Source organism: Eucyclogobius newberryi, unplaced genomic scaffold (genome assembly GCF_026437365.1).
Source record: "Eucyclogobius newberryi isolate DKJ021-1_F unplaced genomic scaffold, fEucNew1.0.hap1 SCAF_10, whole genome shotgun sequence".
Lineage (NCBI taxonomy): Eukaryota > Metazoa > Chordata > Actinopteri > Gobiiformes > Gobiidae > Eucyclogobius > Eucyclogobius newberryi.
Genome location: NW_027315724.1, coordinates 13,125,417 through 13,132,698, shown reverse-complemented (window position 1 = coordinate 13,132,698; position 7,282 = coordinate 13,125,417). Strand labels below are relative to the sequence as shown.

At 39.6% G+C, this 7,282-nt stretch overlaps 1 long non-coding RNA gene across 1 annotated transcript; it reads left to right on the top strand.

The window, feature by feature from the left end:
* The first annotated feature begins 2,583 nt into the window (after positions 1-2,583).
* Positions 2,584-6,413, top strand: LOC140370559 (uncharacterized). The gene is made up of 4 exons (XR_011928375.1): positions 2,584-2,721; positions 5,664-5,701; positions 5,846-5,945; positions 6,343-6,413. It is a non-coding gene; the product is annotated as an uncharacterized lncRNA (long non-coding RNA).
* Positions 6,414-7,282: the final 869 nt, after the last annotated feature.

Below are 7,282 nucleotides of genomic sequence, written 5' to 3'. Positions count from 1 at the left end.
GAGGGAACTGTATTATGATAGATCAATGCGCTTAGACACGCGGAAACGTGGGGACGAGCCGCACGCGGCTGCAGGTGAGCGGTAGGTGCGTTTTATGATTGATACGTGGCAGGACTAATTGGCAGTCCACGCCACGAGGAAATAAGACTCAGATTTGGGCCCAAAAAATCGTCCATCCAACCTTTAATGTCAAATCAAGTTCGTAGTTTGTGACTTGTGTTGTTCACTGACAGAGTCTACTCCTCTCACTCACTTAATATCACAGCTTACAGGGAAATATATAATATTTACTGGAAAATCTTCTCATTTCAATACATATACAATCTTTCTTAAATAATTCTTATCTGATCATTGCAAAATAATAGTATTTTTAGATTAAAAAAATAAAATGAAAGCTTGAGTTGTAATATATATTAGTGTAATGATGCGTTGAACTCACAGACTTTTAGTCTGTGAGTTCAACTCCTCAGTCTCAGACTGAGTCCCCATGCCCTCCCATCCCCCACCTCTGCACCTGGAGTCACTTTGAAAGTTTCAATTGAAGAGGCTGGGCCAATCAGAGCGCTCCGTGTGCAGAGCCTGTGCACCTAATATCACAGCTTACAAACTACAGGGAAATGTTTAATATTTACTGGAAAATCTTCTCATTTCAATACATATACAATCTTTCATGAATAATTTATATATGATCGTTGCAAGATACTAGGGTGTAGCCTAGTATCTACCCTTTTTTTTTAATTTAAATAATTAAAAATAAAATGAAAGCTTGAGTTGTAATATATATTAGTGTAATGATGCGTTAGTACAAGACTTAAGTCTGTGAGTTCAACTCCTCAGTCTCAGGCTCCCATCCCCGTGCCCTCCCATCCCCCACCTCTGCACCTTGCTCACGTTGATACGTTGTTGCAATGAGGCTGGGCCATGGGCTGCGCCAATCAGAGCGCTCCTGTGCAGAGGCTGTGCACTAATATCACAGCTTACAAACTACAGGCATATTACATGTTATTTTCAGTTCTTTATCAGGCAACTTTGCTCATGTAAAAATGTTTAAATAATATCTGTGAGTTTAACATTGAAAGTGTTTTTGACTAATGTTGTGAGCCACAGTTTTCTTATAAGTTAAGAAAAAACAACTCGACCAATCACATCACTTTATGCGTTTCCCGGTAATTATCCAATCAGAGCGCAGCGCGAGCGGTGTTGTTTACACTTGTCGGAGATCGGACGGGTCGGACTGATGAAGAGATGGCAAAATGTCTTCTGAGAATCAGACCATTAAAAGGTTTAAAAGAAGAGTTCAAACTTTGAGAAGTCATTACAAGAAATGCGAGGAGCGAGCCTCAACTCATGTAAGTATTAAACATCTGTGTGTGACCTCACGTTACACGTTGTTCTGTGTCCTTTAGCAATATAAGAGTTTATGCAACTGCATTTAGAGTTATTTTATTACTTGGTTTGCGGATTTTTAAATGCAATATATTGATCACGCGGGCGAAATATAAGTATAAATATAATTTCAATTTCAAAAGATATTTTCTTCAGGGTTTGCCCAAAACGGACCACGTGAGGAGGAGGGAAGGGGGGACGCGGCGCGCAGGATCGTGTAAACAGTAGATTTAGCGTGTTTTGCATTGGTAGAATTGACGCCTCTAAGTGTGCACTCTTAGTCACGGCAAAACGGGCTGAAGAAAATGTGGTAAACGGGTTTAACATGTGTATTTGCGATATAAGGAGTTGGCGCTGCGCCTCACAGTCCCGGAAACGGACGCGCGCGTCTTCACATGCTCTCCCGGGACCGCGCACATCGGCGACTCCCGCAGGATTTTTGACGAAAATTGCTTCACGTGCTCTTATCTTTGACTTAATACCACTTTATATTTCATTTAAAGCTATTTTGCGTTGACGGCGGTACTTTATAAAAAAACTGACAAAAATTAATTTTATTTATATTGTATAAATCAATCAAAGTGTAGCGGATCGGTAAACCAAGTAATAAAATAAGTAAGGCCTTAGCAGGTTAAAAAAAAATGCATACATTTTTTAAAAACATGAGCTTTCAGTTTAGTCCAGGCCTCACAAAAAACAATTGTAGATAACGTTCTGTAAATCAACAATGATGTACAAATGTATTTAATGCTAATGTTATAACAGACATTAATTTATATATTTCGTGTGTGTATATGTGTGTGTGTGTGTGTGTATATGTATATATATATATATATATATATATATATATATATATATATATATATATATATATATATATATATATATATATATATATATATATATATATATATATATATATATAAAATTTTTACTGACTAGTCAGTATCAGTTGCAAACAAACACTAGCCTAGGAAAGTATCCAATTAATAAACACTATCCCCAGCACTGCATGTGTCTTTTTTTTTTTTTATTTTTTTTTTATCTTTGATGACTTGTCCTGAGAACTTGTGGCTGCACAGTGCATGTGCCCTGCACACTTCTGATCTTATTATAGTCAAACATTAATTTGTAACTGCTTTGAGAAAAGCGCTAATACGTTAAAATTCATATGTTGCAGGTTAAAACCCTGGAGAGGGATCCACCTGATTCCACAGTGAGTTCACCTCATCAAGAGGCTCCTTCAGACAAGCTGTAGTGACGACGAGTACAAGCCTCCAGCAAGTCCAAGCTCTTCATCCTGCAGCAATGTCTCAAACTGCTCCAGCCTGTCGCGTGAGTCAAAACCAAAGCCAACACAGTCTTCAAAAAGGTATTCAAAAAATCACCTTGTGCGCAATACAGAAATCACTGAAATGAGACAGAAAAGCTGCCAAACGGAACATGGTAAAAGAGTGTGGAACAAAGCTCATTACCGTGTTTACTGCAAGAAGTCAAATTTAAAAATGGCCCGGCATCTGCAGATGAAGCACATGGATGAAACTGATGCATTCAGCTTCCCAACTGGCTCCAAAGAAAGGAAGAAACTCCTAGAGACTCTGAGAAATAAGGGAGATTGGCAACATAACCAGGAAGTGCTTAAGGGTGGTAAATAAGAGATTGTAACATGGAAACAGCCCTCTGCAAATGCATCTGTTGATGACTATTTGCCATGTCAACACTGCTTTGCCATGTTTTAAAAAAGGAGACTTTTGGAGGCATGATAAAAATGACAACTCTGACGTAGGAACACAAAGAAAATGAGTCCAGGCTGTCTCTTCCAAACTTCTTCCAATGCAAAAATCATCTAAGGGAGTCCAGAATGTCATTCAAAACATGTAACAAGACAGTATCACCGCTCGGGTTCGAAGTGATGAGATGATATGTAAATTTGGAGATTCATTGTATACTCGAAGGACGTGAACAATCTCCGCATCGTTATATTGCACACAAGCTGAGGGAACTTGGCTGTTTTGTGTTGGCAGCTAAACAAATTGACACAAAATTAGTGGACTCAAAGACGTATCCAACCAACTTTAATTTAGCAATAGCAGCAGCTAGACAAGTGTCACACTTCAATGAAGACAAGATGGTATGGAAAACCTTCAACCGCTGTGAAAATAGGCTTTTCTCAAAGCAGCAACTGTAGCTTGTATTGGTCATTGCATCATGGTGTCGGATGCTTCTACTGAAAAAGACAAACGTTTTTAAGGAGGTTCTTGACAAAATGTGGTCAGACTATGTTTCTGCAAATGCCCACAGTTCCATGGAACAAAATAAATGGAACAAAGATGACAGTGTTCCGTTAACCAAAGACATTGCTGCCCTGCAGAATCATCTGTTACAGTTTGTCTTAGATCAGCTATGGCTTCTTCCTCAGTAGTCCTCAGTGTCGGCCCACAAACCACTTAGTGAAAGCCTTCTGGCTCAAGTCATAGTTTTCAACAAGAAACGTGAAGGAGAATCATCACGGATAACTCTAGAGATGTTTCTGAAAGCTGACACAGGCCAAATGAACCAGGACATTTATGAGACTCTGTCACCTGTGGAGAAAATGTTGAGCCACAGGCTCACTAGACTGGTAACGAGAGGAAAGAGAGGGCGAAAAGTACCTGTTCAGCGCACTAAAGCGTCCATTGCAAGCCTTGAAATAATTATTTTTACGTCCCTGTCAACATGACGGGTACCGATCATTTGGTACCTGTCATGGCTAATTCTGAATCGGTCACAAGGAAAGGAAAACAGAATAACATAATTAATGAAAAATGAACTTTTATTAACAGGTCTCTTTATCATTTACAGGCTGAGAAATAGATTTTCAAAGTTAGGGGCCAGGGGGGCCCCCCTACCTAAAAAAGTTAGGGGCCAGGGGGCCCCCCTACCTTAAAAAGTTAGGGGCCCCCCAGCAATTTCAGGGGCCCACAAGCGCGCGCGGCGTCATAAGAACAAGATAAATGTGTTGTTTTAAACCTGGTTATTAGCATGTAAAACAATTTAAAGTACTTGTATCTGTTATTTGATATGAAGAGCACAAATACGGAATCATATAAACCAGAGATCATGATCTTTAATACTGTTTAATTTAATATAATAATGTTTCTTAGATACAAAATAAATACTGTTTACAGCATTTGACACAAGGAGATCTTGTGGAATATATAAAATCACAGCCTACAAAATAAACTACTAACATGTATACATTGCCCCGATGCTAACAACTCCAAAGGGGGCGGGGCCCTTGGATACTTCCACATCGACATTGTCCCTAATGTGCAAAATTACAGCTTTTGTTGCAAACAACTTTAAAAAGACTGAATTGCGAACTGAGGAGATTGACGCCCGCCAACCTCGATATCACTTGTGGCGCAAAATTAGACCGGGCATTTCCGAGTACAACCGAACGCAGCGGCCAATCAGATGCCCGCTTTCATCGACATTAGATCACGGACACCGCTCGGCCAATGAGAAGCGAGAAGACTGCGAAGTGGCATGTCTGTCAAAACGAAACTTAAGCGATGGAAATGCCCGCACACATGCGCTCCGCTGCCTTCCTCCGCTGTATAACTACAGCAATAATCGTGGTCTGTAGTACAGCGCGCCCGAGTTTGTGCATAAGAATCGCTTTGGGCATGTTCACCGCGCTGTTTTTGCCCATTAAAAATGTATATTACGGCGAAAAATTTGCGTCGGTCATTGTGTCCGGAGCCTTGATTTTGGAGTCGGTCAAAACTGATTTTTGCGCCGGTCATTGACCGTGTCCGGCCCGTTATTTCGAGGCTTGCATCGATTTTATGATTTCACTCCGGGACAAAGTTGGTTTGTCAGGACAATCCATTTTTGTTTGCAAAAATCGGCACAACAACAAATCCGTGGCTGTGACTGTTTGAGGATATTTTCCATTGAATGTAAAGCAGACGATCAAGAACTGCTCAGATCCACTAAATAACGAAAGCATGTGGCAACATTGTGCCAGCTCCTGGACCTGTCCGACCAAGAGCTTGAGCAGGTAGCAAAGTTTATGGGCCATGACACCAGAGTACACTGTAACTACTACAGGCAGACTGAGGAAAACCTTCCAAGTAGCTACAGTTGGAAAGCTTTTATTTGCCATGGAAGGTGGAGCTGAGGCCCTTAAAGGAAACATTCTTCAGATCCTGAATTCAGCAGTCTCTGGTTTATACTGTCAAAATTAAAATGTCTATACATATCCTATGACTTCTAACTTCTCTTTTCTACAGATGGTGTTGGAAGAAGAGCGCGAAGAGTACCACCTCCAGTATGTAATTGCATCCATGTCCAATCATGGCTGCCACATTGTTACAAGTGTAACACAACATTGCACTAGATATTTGAATAAAGTGAACCACTGTAAAGATCTGACATAAGAATAATTAGTAGTAATGTATGCCTTTGTGTTCAGTGTCTGAACAATCTGATGGAGAGGACCACAGAGGAAACTATCCTGGAGCAGCCGTCCAAAAAACGACCAACAAAGCTGCACGTGAAGAAACGCCCTGACGGTACTTTTTTAAATTGTGTTAAGTTTACACTCTTGAGGGATGTTTTTAGTACAGCTGGAGGTCAGAAAACATGAGCGTCATGAGATGTAATTGAAAAAATTACACTATTAAATCTCCATTTAAAAAATTACACTATTAAATCTCCATTTAAAAACTCTTTTTAGTGAATTTGGGTCAGATGACACAATCCACTAAATAAACCTAATTTTATTTAATTTTAAGGGTTTACTACTACTGAGGTAGGTTGGATGGTTAGTTAGGGGGGTCTGGCCTGAATAGATGGAGAAATCCTGATTTAGGAAAATGTTTTATACCATAATTTAGCTCTTGGGTAAAATAATGCTGAAAGAAATGTACAAAAACATTTTAAAAAGTTGTTTATGTGATTTGAGATCAGAGAGGAAACTGTCCTGGGCCAGCCGTCCATGAAAGCACCCAGAAAGAGACGCCAAAAGAAGCGTCCTGATGGTGACTAGTTTTAAGTTCTAAATTTTTGGGTGAAGGAATGCGCAAATTGACAAATATTTTAAAGAAATTATGTTATTTGTGTTTTAGAGTCTGAACTGTCGGATGGAGATGGGACAGGAGGCTGTAAACCAGCCAGAAAGAGACGCTTGAACACGTGCACTGACGGTGAGATGAACAGTGACAGCTGACAATAGGATAAGTTCTTGGCCTGACGAGAAGAAATTCTCACACTTTTAATAACTTAAGCCAATAATGTTATACTACATCAAACTGACTTTAAAAGATTTTTTTAAACTCATTAAATTATATATTTTTCTCTAAAATGTTAGATGACCTATGATTTAACTTCATATTATCTGTTACAGCTAATGTATATGCATTTCCCTCAGATGGAAAATACATATTTTGATTGGTTTGAATCCCTCCTCCCAGTGTGCACCTGTGATGGCAGGGATTCAAACCAATCAGACCTGAGTTCAGTTAAATAAATCAAATACTTTTTTTGGACCACAAACTTTAGACCGACAGCTGAATGTGAAATGAGGATGAGAGAGAAGGGAGGACATGCAGTAAATTGTCAATGGCATGTGTGCCTTAACCACTCTACCACCAAACAATTTAAACCTTGGACATTATTCCATGTTGCTACAATTATAACATGGCATTTTAGGCCCAGAGCAGCCATAATTGTAACCTGTAGTTGCTTAAATGTCACTTTTATGCAAAATTACCATTTATAAATTTGTATCAACTCTTATCCCCATCAGACGCACAGAAGAACTCACAGAGGCCATGGAGTGAGGAGGAAAAGGATGGCAAAGTTTATTGCTCTACAACGAGTGCCTGGGACAGAAGCATGCATGTTGTGC